Here is a 12,430-nt window from a genome sequence, read left to right as displayed (position 1 = left end):
GTCACTTTTATGGAGTTTGGAATTTTCAAAGGGAAAATACTGTCAGAAGTTGACCATCCACCAGGGTGGCCAGCTAGAACACGGGGCACCTGTGCACTGTTGGAGGCATATTTACACTCAAGTTTATTCATTTTTTCAATCCCAAGTTCAAATGGAACTGGGTGTGTTGCACTTTCCGTTGCTAGTTTTTACTTGTCAGAACGCTTGTGCTCTGAGTGAGTGAGCATCAGCCAGTCGTCGGGGGACAGAGTGCATCATGGGACTTCTGCCCCTCAGCTCTGCTCTCCATTTGCTCCCAGAGAGGGAAACGAGCAATCAAAGGTCCAAGTCCTTCTCTGGGGTAGCGATCGTTATGAGCTCTATAAATCTACCTTCGACGTCTTTTTCCTTGTCCCCCTTCTCTAGAGTTTTTTTTAATTTTTGGAGATTGCAGTTGTTGCCTTATTTCTCTCACAATTCTTAATGTAATTTCTTTGTATCTTTAGATACTCTATATGCCTTTCCCTCTCAGATATTCTCCATGGGAACATATCTCCATTTGCATAATGGATGTCGATACAAGGCCATCACATGCCTAATTACATTATGAAAGTCAGTAGAAAGTGGTATTGATATACAGTACTTAGTTTACAGACAAACTCACAAAAGTACATCTTATTCTCATACACTGGAAAAAAAATACTTTTTACTTGATAATATCCCTCGGCAGTGAAATCTGTGCCAGGATTTATTATGCAATTAGTTAGTGATGATCCTTATCATGTAGTGTTGGTTTGAGTTTTGCAGCGTAGATCTAAGAGGTGGGTGGAATCTTTTATTTCAAATATGTTCACTTTATTACAAAGTCCTGATAAAACCCTCGGAGATAGATTTTGGGTCTGTATTGAGAGGAACCAGCTCACGTTGAGGTGAAGAAGGGGCAGCCCCTGAGGATGCCCTCACCTCCTGCCCTTGACCTCTGTGTGTGCTGCTCCCCTGCCCAGACCACGGTTGCTCTCCCTCTTATTTGAACACATAAATAAAAAGTTGCTTAACAATGTAAAGGGCTGGCTCATAAAACAGGAAGCGCAGTTCCTGCGGAGGCTGAAGAAGAGGCTGGCTGACTGTAATTACACTGGAGATATATCGAGGAAGACAATCTGTCATCGATGCGTAACTTTCCCTCGGTTTTCCCTAAGAGGCTTTATTGCCAAGACTCTGGGAATTCTGTCTTCTGTGTAAGTCCTACCAACTGGCTGTTCTGGATGTTTGTGTTCCCCAGAATTCATATATTGAAAACTGATCCCCAATGGGATGGTTTTCGGAGGTGGGGCCTTTGGGGGTTGGTTAGGTCATGAGGGGGAGCCCCGAGAATAGGATTAGTGTCCCTATCATAGAGGTAGAGGAGAGCTCCCTCGCCCCTTCCACCGTGTGAGGGCGCGGTGAGGAGACAGACAGCTGTCTAGGAACCAGGAACGCAGGCTCTCCCCAGACAGTGAATCCACCAGCACCGGGATCATGAACTTCTCAGCCTCCAGAACCGTGGGAAATAAAATCTGTTGTTTATAATCTCCCAGGTCTTTGGGGCTCTGCAGTAGCAGCCCGAGCGGAGCAGACAGTCACTCTGTCCATGACGAGATCACTAAGACACTTACTCCGTAACGAATAAATCAGTGCCGAGGAGCCATAAAAGAAAATAATGTCTGCATTTATGCAAATTAAAAAAAACTTCTCTATGTGGCATATAAGTACACTAATAAATAAATATAAATAAATAAGTGAAGAGGAAAATGACAAACAGGGGGGAATGGTTTCAGCATGAATCATAAAGCAAATTTCCTTAATTTACAAAGGACCTGCAGAAAAGAATAAGGAGAAAAATGAAACCGATGGAATAAAGGGCAAGGATATGAAAAGACAGCTCAGAAGGGAATGCAAACAGGCAATAAACAGATGAAAAGATGGTCAACCTTATTCACAATCAAGGAAGTGCAAATCAAATTAAAAAAGCAGAAATCTATCAGATTGACAAACTACCAAAAAGCATGATAATAAGGGGCGCCCTGAGGTTTGTGGAGAGCATTGTCTACCCTCAGAGTGTGTGTGAGTTCAAATGCTGACACCGTTTTTGAGGGCAACTTGGCAATCCCTATCGAAATGGTACTGCTCATACTCGTTTGACCCAAAAATTCTAGCCCCCAGAAATTTCCTTTACTCAAGTTGTGCCTGGTGTAACAGGACATATATTCTGGAATGTTTGGTGAGGTTTTGTTTGTAGTTACCCCAAAATAGAGAAAAACAAAACTGGAAATGATCAGTCACCAGGTAACAGGGTGAATAAAAAGAAACTATTGGGGCAAGTCAATTGGATGTAATGTGCTAATGTGGAAAATGCTACAAGATTTATTATTTACAGAAACAGCACAACATAGACCAGTGTATACATTAGGATCCATTTTGTTGAAATATAAAGAAAGAATATACACAAGCAAAGGGGAATTCATTTTTCAGCTCATACTTATTTAAAGCCCACAGTGTTCCAAGCGTTTTTTTTAAAGATTTTATTTATTTATTTTTAGAGAGGGAAGGTGGGAGAGAAAGAGAGAGAAACGTCAATGTGTGGTTGTTGGGGGCTGTGGCCTGAAACCTAGGCATATGCCCTGACTGGGAATCGAACCTGCGATACTTTGGTTCGCAGCCTGCGCTCAATCCACTGAGCTATGCCAGCCAGGGCTCCAAGCGTTTTTATAGATGCTGGCACTGCAAGGTGAACAGACTTCTAACACAACATCTTGTTTTTAATTTTCTTTATGTTTCTTATCACTGCCTAAGTCAGTCAGTCTTAGGTCTCTCTTGTTTTCCGGCTCCACTTGATTAGAGCAAGAACTGGGTCTGTCTTGCCCACCTAACTGTGGGGTGGGGGGTCGAGGAAGCCGCCTGTGGGGCAGAGGTGGGAATGAACCCAAAGCCAAGTCCAAGCCCATCGGGCTCAGGGAGCAGAGGGTTCAGGCAGAGAGAAGCAAGAGGGGAGCAGGGAGGCCAGTGAGGGTGGAGGAGGGGCGGTAAAGGAGTCCCAGTAGGAGACAGGCAGGGACAGAGGCCAGATCCCCACATAAGGCTCGGAGGCCTTAATGGGGAGCGGGCCTCACCCTTTGACAGGAAGTCAAGGAGGGTTTTAAGCAGGGGAATGATGTGGTTGATATATTCTAAAGTCCTTTTAGCTGCTGTGTCAGGAGTGCCCTGAAAGAGGCGGGAGAGGCGGCAGAGTACGCAGCCAGAGGCTGTTGCTGTGGGCCAGGGAAGATGCTGGGGTCCTGGGGAGAAGTCCCAGAGGACACAGTCGGTTAGCTGACTGAAAAGGATAGACAGTGTCTCCTTCATTGTAATTTTTTAAAAGATTTTATTTATTTACTTTTAGAGAGGGAAGGGAGGGAGAAAGAGAGAGAGAGAGAAACATCAATGTGCAGTTGCTGGGGGTCATGGCCTGCAACCCAGGCATGCACCCTGACTGGGAATCAAACCTGTGACACTTTGGTTCACAGCCCGCGCTCAATCCACTGAGTTATGCCAGCCAGGGCTGACAGTGTCTCCTTCATTGCAGATGGAGGCGGAGGGAATCAACCCAGGCCGAGGGAACTGCGCATCACTAGCCTTGAGGTGCAAAGCATCTTGGTGATGCAATTCGGAGCTTCTGCTTGGGAGCATGAGATTAGGGACAGGAAGATTAGGTCACCTGGGGTCACAGGCAGAGGTCACAGGCAGAGGCCACAGGAGGCTGTCAGTCATGCATCCAGTCTATTGCTCAACAGATACTTTTTTTGATATTTGAATTGCAAGTCATATATGTGGGGAAAATTGTGACTACACGAACATATTTCGGGAGGGTATTGTTCTACGGGGACAGACACATGGTGCAGTAGATTGACCAGAGATGAGATTCTTGGAGAATGTGCAGTGCAGCCTGGCGGAGGACAGGAACCCGGCACTCAGCAGTCCTTGAAGCGTGTCCTGGGCTGGGCCACCGTGACCTACGTGGAGACGCTCAGCTGCAGGTCCGCTCCCCAGCCCACTCCAAGCAGCTCTCCTGGTCTGTTGGCTGAAGGAGCGACTCCAAACCTGAAGGAAGGCCCTGGGAAACTACTGCAATGCATGTTCCCGGGCACCCACCCCAGACCAATGGAATCAAAGCAATCTGAGCTGACCCTGGGAATCTGTATTTTTAAAGCTGTGCAGCGAGTTGAATGCAGATGTCTGGGACCGAGGGAGCCGCCTGTGGACAGCATGGTGACAGCCTTCATTTAGGCCAATCCTGGCATGGCCTCCACAGCTTCTCAAAAACAAACAAACAAACAAACAAACAAACAAACTCTTTTTCACAACCATAGCTTGTGCACCCGAATGTGCAGAAATAGGTAGCATACCTCCTTCCACAACCAATTCACAGTAGAGAGAAATGGGGTCCCTTGTCCCCCTGGGGGGTTCACATGCCTCTGTGACAGAGTGGGGGGCACACTCCGGCTTTCTCAGCTCTTCCTCACCCTGGGATCAGAGTGCAGGTTCCTAGAAGGCCAGGCATAATATCTGCATATTAATTCCTTTAAAAAAAGTTGTTTTAATTGGAAGTGGCAACTTTGGTTATTCTTCCTAATTTCGGTGATTGGAGTAATCATTGGCTCAGCACTGACACACTGGCTAGTTGAGGAGGCGGAGCAGCCCGGGCTGCGAGGACCAGGGTGCCCTGCTCCAGGCTCTGCAGCGTCCCAGTGCGTGCAGAACCATCCTCCGTGCAAGAGGCGCCCACTGCCCTGTGTGGGGCGGTGCTGTGCAGCGGGGTCCCTCTCCCTCTCAGGGCTACAAGGTTCGGAGCCGCTACTGCACGGAGCAGGCCACTAAATCAGTGCCTAGTCCCGCTCCCTTCTCCTCCCCCTCTCCCCGAGGCCTTCCGTGGCCCAGAGTCCCTCTAGAACAGCCTGTGAGTCCAGGCTGGGACCTGGTGCTCTGCTGCTGTGGAATGGGTGGTTCATGTAGTCCAGGTGGGGGGGGGGCCAATCACAGCCCCAGGGCAGGGCAGGCCCAGCCCAGCCTCTCTTTATACACAGCTGGCAAGCTACGGATGGTTTTTACATTTTAGACACTTGGAAAGGACATCAAAAGAGGGTAACAGTTGATGGTATGTGAAAGTTATACATGTGAACCTTGAATTCCAGGGACCATGAATCAAGTCTGATTGGCACAGAGCCATCCCCAGTCACTATTTACGGGTCAGCATTCCGCAAGTGCAGATTGGAGCAACCTTCACAGACGCCTTGCAGCCCACGGAGCCTGAAATCTGTGCTGTGTGCCCTTCAGAGAGTCAGTGTGCTGACCCCTGTTTGAATCCATTCCGATTACACAGTGCTCAGGCCAAAAACTAGATATATTGTAAAGCATCGAGATTTTTGGCATGATTTTTTTTGCAATGTTTTATAAGGCTTCTTATTTTTTCTATAGGCTTTGTAACTTTTTTTTCGCTACATCTATCTGTTCACCTTCTGTGCTGGGTCCCTAGTGCTCGGACGAGTGCTTGATCGCCACAGAGACGTCGGGGGCACGCTGGGGATGCCGAGGCTGCAACCTGCTGTTCCCTGGTGCCCTCGGCCCCCGTGGAACAAACATGGAGCAATTCCCTTTAGTCTGCATCCTCTTCTTTCTGCTGAGGGGCTGATGCTGACCGGGGCAAAGTGTCCTTGTAGGAGCAGGTGACCCGACATACCAGCGCTTCCTCTCCCTCTCAAGGATGCAAATTTATGGGGATAACCTTAAACTCGCTGCAGTATATAAGCAAGGGAATCACTCAGACTTTGAACAGTCCTTGAACTGTTGCCGCCCCTCTTGGGTGGTCCCATCATGCCCCTGAGCCTGAGCAAAAGCTGAAAACCACAGCCCCGGTGGGCCACTTCTGGCACTGCCGGTACGTCTCTGGCTGGTGTTACTCCTTTCTGCCTCCGAGCTGCAGCGCGTAGCTGCATGCCCACACTGCGAGGGAGCTTCTTGAGCCGGGATTTGGTCTGCACATTTGGGATAACTCCCCGGAAGGATTTTAATGGATTCCTGACCCCGATAGCTGCTTGTGAAAACAGCATTTCACAAACACATTGCTGTATTTACTTGCACGTTCACACGTTCCTCTGGTTTTGAGAAGAAACTCGGAAGAGGCTTTCTCTGGATCCTCCACCCCCGTCTCGCCGCGCTCCTCTCCCCTCCCATTTCAGAACGCGGACCGATCACAGCTGGTGGTAGAGGAGAAGCTGGGAGAACGCTCGCCGCGTGAAAGAGCTATGTCACTGTAGTTCATGTTTATTTTAATGAAGGTTTCTATGAAGAAAGGAGAATGCTAAAGTAGGCATCTGGGTTACCTGTGTCTGGGGCGGATCCAACAGGCTGGCTTAGGTAGCTCGTCTTGCAAGGCGTTCTCCCCTGAGAGCCCTCCCAAACTTGTGCGGGGGCCACCTGGACGGGCACCGGAGCTGCAGTGTGTGCCGTGGACTCTGGCATGCGAACAAGACTCTGTATGAGGACAGATTGCGTCTCTATGTATCACGGAGGTTCTAGCGTCATGTGGCTTAGGTCTGTAGTTTTATTCTCTCTGGACCAGTCTGTGCACAGCTGTTGCATACGTACAGAGTACCTGCCTTCCAGAGTGACCGTGCGGATTGAAAGCACCGATACAGCTAACATGCTTAGGACGATGACAGGCATATAATCAGCACTTAACAAACATAACAGAGTTATGATTTTAACTCTTTTTTAAATCAGTGCAGAAAGTTCATGGGTTTCTTTTGGGGGGAGGGGCACCTGTTTGGACAGGGGAACAAAAACTCCTTGTGCAGGAATCTCTGTGTTTTCCCTTTTGTCTGCCTTCCTCTTCCCAACTTCTCCTTCTCCTTATTCTTATTCATTTCACAAGTTGTGGTCAGTAGTGAGCTTTGACTATCCCATAGGTTCCTCCAGCATGCATTCATAGCTTGAGGCCCAAGGAACCCCAGGAGGGCATTTTCGGGGCCTGTTAGTGCCCTGAAAACATATACACAATTTGGAATGTGTTTGTGTGTTTGTGCATTTTGCAGGGGCGAGGTCTATAGATTTTTGTCCCAAAAATTGGGACAAAATCCCCAAAAGGGTCTCTTTGTCCCTTTTGGCCCAAAGGGACCCAGGCCACAAAAAGTACAAGAATCATTGCTCTATGAAACAGGTACCCCATAGTGCGAGGTCACGGCTCTACCAGAAGATTCCAGAGCTACGACAGTTGCCTGGTCCTTCTCTCCAAAGATGTGAGGTACCAACATTCATGAGGCTCAAATTAAATCATGGTTCTCATATATACATGTCTTTCATTTACGTTTTATTCTCTTTCTTGTTGCCAGTGTCCTACCTGTGACAAAGGCCCCTGAATCTTATTTTGTTTGCTTGCTTTTTATAAGAATTACAGGGAGTCTCGTCCACGTAATTACTTTGTTCTCTCTCTAAAAATAAATGGGACGTGGAGGGAAGAGAGGAACTTTGGGGAGTAAATGCTTTTATACTAATTCCTACCCCAGGGAAGACAGGAGTCGATGCAAATGCTCACAGCAAGGAACCAACTGCCGTGGGTTGCCATAGCAGGTGTCGCTTCCACGCTTTGTATGTCCACATGTGGCCACTATACGTGTCCGCAAAGAATGCAAAAGGGAGTCAGGCATAATCCGCCCCTGAGCACAGGTTAAATCAGCCTTGTGGACTGTGAAACCTTCCTGAATTTCCCCAAGACGATCTCCGGCCCTGCCCTTCCTCCTGGCTCTGTGTCCCGCGATGCTTGCTAACTAGACCGAGGGCAGTGGTGGAAAATTCCAAGCTGAAGAGGTTCTTTTTTTTTCTTCCCCTCTGCAGTGCTGAGCTTTACTAAAACAGAAAAAAAAATGAGGTATTCTTTTTTTCCACAGCAGAGAAGGAAAAATTAAAGTTGTATGACTGTTATAAATATTACATGCTCAGGGCACCGTACCTGCGCATCTGCACCTTCCAAGGCCAGGTTGGAAGTAACCCTTTTCCGGCTGCTGTTGAATTTTAGACTCAGTACATCATCCCTGAGGACAAGCTAACGTGTAACTTTTTGTTTGTTTGTGTGTTTTAGCAAGAGGCTTGATGAGAACGCGTCAACTGTGCTTATTTTGAAGGTCTTAGCAATTAGCGGAAGATTGTTTTCTGCTTTCTCTCCTCCAGGCAGGAGTCAAGTGTTATTTACATTTAAATTCTACTCCATTAAATCATGGTGTCTAATTACGTAAGTTTATATACACCTGTATGTTTTGGCATTGTGATACTCACGTGATGCTGCTTTTCCTATACGATGTCTCCTCTCCCCAGACACATGAGAGATTCTTGCCTCTCCCGGGGAAGCAAAGGGTGCGGCTCTCACTTTACATGTATGATGTTTCAGTCCTGCGGAGCTCAGGGTGTCACCAGTGCTGTAATACACACAGCCCCTGGCACGTAGGAGAGGAAAAGTGAGAACCAGCTTTATGTAACCACAAACCGCCTTGCTGATGAGCAGGCGGAGGAAGGACGGAAACCATGTTTGGGGCGGGAGCAGCCTCTCCTGAAGGGGCACTGGTGTTCGCCGAGAGGGGGCACTGGCAGGAAAAACGGAGACCTGTGTGTGTCAGACACCCCGCCCCCCGCTCCCTTTGCTAACCATCATCATCATGAAAAGAAAATGGGTTCACTCCTCCCTTTCATTTTAGGATGAACAAAAATGGTAGAATTGGAGTTTAGAAAATGTCGAACTGCCTCTGTCCTCCAAAGAAAAGGTCTGAGACCAAAGTGGCCAAAGTCGTTTGGCCACGTGGAGATCGATCTCCGAAGGGCCAGCTAGATAGAGTCTTACTCTGGAGGCGAGACAGTCTTACTCTCACGAGACCCTGCCTGCGAGAACAGTGGTGTTTGTCCTTACATTCCCGTCTCCTCCTCCTTGCTCCGTCCTGTGGTTGGCGTGCCTCCTCTGCCTAATGGAGAGCATCCTATAAATGACCGTGACAGCGCACATCCTCCTTGTTTACGGAATAGCTGGATTTCCTTCCGGCCAGAGAACTTCACAGTCACCGTGAAAATGTGCATTTGCAAAGCTGCTCTGTGTCCTGTTTATTCTTGTAGTTCCAGAATCTAGGACAGCTCCATTCACGTGGTAAGACTGCACGGACCACATGATTTCACTTACATGTGGACTCTAAACACAGACACACACACAAACACGCAGCTCACGGACACAGAGAACAGGTGGGCAGTGGCTGGAGGTAAGGAGGAGGGGTCGGGAAAAATGACGTGAAGGGGTCAAAGATACAAACTTCCGGTTCTAAAATAGATATTGTGGGGACGTGACCTGCTGCACGGTGCCTATAGCTAATAATACCGGATGGCGTATTTGAAAGTTGCCCAGAGAGTAGACCTTAAAAGTTTCCCATCACGGGGAAAAAACATTTGGTGACTGTATGATGACAGATGTTAACTAGACTTATTGTAGCGATCATTTTGCAATATATGCAAATATATGATACCTGATATGAATGCAATGTCATAGATCAATTATATCTCAATTAATAAAGACAACAATTTAAAAAAAATTGGGGAGAGAAGGAGGGTGGAGCTAGAGCATTCTCACCCTCCGTTTTGAGTGTTGTCTCCAGGAGGGATGGCTCTGTCCAGGACCCAGCTCTGCTGGAAGGCCCTTCCCTGCCCAGCCCGCTGGGGTGAGCCTCCCCCACCCCACCCCACACAAAACTCCAAGGTGCACAGCTTCCTGCGGGGGGTAACTTCCAGATTGCTGACCGCCCCCGATCTCTGGTCTCAGCGCCTTCACCATCTGTGAAAATCATTCCCTGTATTATAGTCCCTCTGCTTGAAGTAGCCAAAATGGTTTTATTTATTTGACTGGGCCCTGCCTGCCTGATGCAGAATCCAAAACTGTAAAACTGATACATTGTTTCATATTTTAAAAACCCACATTGGAAGGAACACATCCAGACCTGAACGTATGCATTAGGGGAGAAGGGTGGTGAGGGGCCTGGAGAAGAGGCTCTGATGTGAGGCTCCCAGATCCTGTTCATTCTTGATGTGGACGCTGCAGATTGGGTGTGGAGCGCTTAGGCTGCGGGAGTGCCTCATTGAAATTCTGCACATTATCTGTTTTGAATGCAGCCGAATTCAAAAAGCCCCACACCAGGTCTCCTGGACACGTCACTCAAGATGCCGAGAGAAGCAAAGCTACATTATAAAGTCTTTAAAAAATTATTCTCAGATCCCATAGTAGAATCTAATGCCATCATAGTAATTACAGCTGTAGAGCAAAATGCCATTCTGTGTTTTTTTAAGACAATGGAATAAAAGGGGATGCAAGAAACCATGATTTCCTGTCTGGCTGGTGCACGGGCAGAGGTGACAGCTGACACCTGTGGCCTCTGTCACTCTCTGTCGCTTAAGTAGCTTTAAACACACACCTGTCCCTTAAGTCCAAGTGGGCTGTCCCCAGCTGCCCAGCATGAGAGCACCCTCCCACCCTGACTGCTCCACCCCGGCTCAGAAAGGACTAGAATGCACTCGTTTCCCTTGTTTGGACTTAAAGAGTGGGTTTCTTCTTGCTTCACAACTTCCTTGGGTTGTGCTAAAATGTCATCCTTATGCTGCTGCTCTCCTCTTGTCCGCCTCACCTCGTCCCACAAGACATAGCAGCTTCATCCTGCCCCCGCCCGTGGGGTCAGCGGTGAGTGCCCCGTGCTGTTGGAAAAGGCCCCGTAATGGACGTGGACACGGGCCTTTCCAAACAACCAGCCAGCGTGGTGTCCACGTGTGCTCTTCCTCGCCTCGGTGAACGGGACTGCACTTCTCTTCATCAATATTTGATTGGGTTGTTTGACCTGAGAGTGTGATAGACACAAGAGACAGGTTAGCAGAGAAGGCCTGTGTCTATATCTCAACGCAGTGTGTGTGTGTGTGTGTGTGTGTGTACACGCGCAGTACACAGAGAAGCCGCCGGGTTACTCTCCACAACAGTGGCGCACGCCTGAACTACCAGCCCCAGTCCTTGCTTACAAGTTGCTGTGGTGTCCCTTCTGGTCCCATCTGAACCCTGATCCCATGGGGAACCCGGTTCTTCCATCCTCTGTGGGCTCCATTCTGTGTCCCAGCTCACACCCCACAGCGAATCCTGCTAACGCCACACACGCCTTTTGCGAGCATCTGGGCTCCCGTGTGAATTGCATGTAGTTATCCCGTATCAGCAAATGCAATTTTTTTTTATGAGCAGAGAACTTGAAGATTAAGAGCACAGATTTTAGTAGGAGACAAAGTGGGGCTTGAATGCTAGCTCTCTTACTAACCAAATTGTGCACCTTGGAAAGCAAGCTCTTAAGCCACTGTTTCCTCATTGAATAACAATAAAATAGTAAGTGAGACTAACAGTAGCTCCTCCAAGGGCTATGCAGGTAAAATGAAATTATATATGCAAAGTGCTTAGCGAAACTCGCCATGCTGGGCCTGTGGCGAACAATCATGAGATGGGAGCTGTTGCTACACCTGCTCAGCAGGTGCGCTAATGCTTCAGCCAGTTAGGTGAGTCCTCGCTGCTCTGTGGCCCCAGGGGCCTTGTGCAGCTACAATGCAGTGCTACAAGAAGACTCAGGCACCTGGCCTCGGTGTGGGGGCCTGGCCTCCTCTGCTCTGCAGGCTCCACAGCACCTGCCTGAGTTGGGTGAAATGAGGAGTCTCTGATGAAATACCCACTTTCTTCAAAGGATGTTTGTTTCATGGGTCTTCCCTTTGTCTTCTTACTAAATTCCCCATCCAGCTACTGCTGCACAGCCCTTGTCTTGCTGGGTGGAGGCCGCTCATGTATGTGGTGTGGCTGCAAAAGCAATGAGGATTTTAAGATCCCACAGACTGGAGTTCAAGTCCTCATGCGTGCCTTTTCACATCCTGTGGCTTGGAATATTGCATATATGTCTTTTTAAAAAGATTTTATTTATTTATTTTTAGAGAGGGAAGGGCGGAGAGAGAGAGAAAAACATCAATGTGCGGTTGCTGGGGACAGTGGCCTGCAACCCAGGCATGTACCCTGACTGGGAATTGAACCTGGAACACTTTGGTTTACAACCCGCGCTCAATCCACTGAGCTATGCCAGCCAGGGCTGGAATACTGCATATAAGTCTTTATGCCTCATTTTTTATCTGACTCTTAAAGTGGTTCCGAAGCAAAACTTTAATATAAAAAAATCTAGCCCAGGGCCTGGCACTTACTAGAGGCTGAATAAGCATGAGACCTTTCCCCAGTACTTCCGTCTACAATATATGTTGGTCGGATGAGGGCTCCTTCTCAGCTACTCCCCACATTTTTGTTTATGATGAGCAACGGTAATTCCAGTTCCAGAACATGCTAACTTCTTTA

The 12,430-nt window shown here is 48.1% G+C and overlaps 1 protein-coding gene across 12 annotated transcripts in view; it reads left to right on the top strand.

Moving 5' to 3' along the window:
- Positions 1 to 12,430, top strand: part of LDB2 (LIM domain binding 2) — a 341,339-nt gene that overhangs the window by 177,768 nt on the left and 151,141 nt on the right. The gene's annotated exons all lie outside the window — the stretch shown is intronic.

The sequence above is a fragment of the Phyllostomus discolor genome, chromosome 1 (genome assembly GCF_004126475.2).
Source record: "Phyllostomus discolor isolate MPI-MPIP mPhyDis1 chromosome 1, mPhyDis1.pri.v3, whole genome shotgun sequence".
Taxonomy (NCBI): domain Eukaryota; kingdom Metazoa; phylum Chordata; class Mammalia; order Chiroptera; family Phyllostomidae; genus Phyllostomus; species Phyllostomus discolor.
This window is presented reverse-complemented; position numbering and strand designations above follow the sequence as displayed.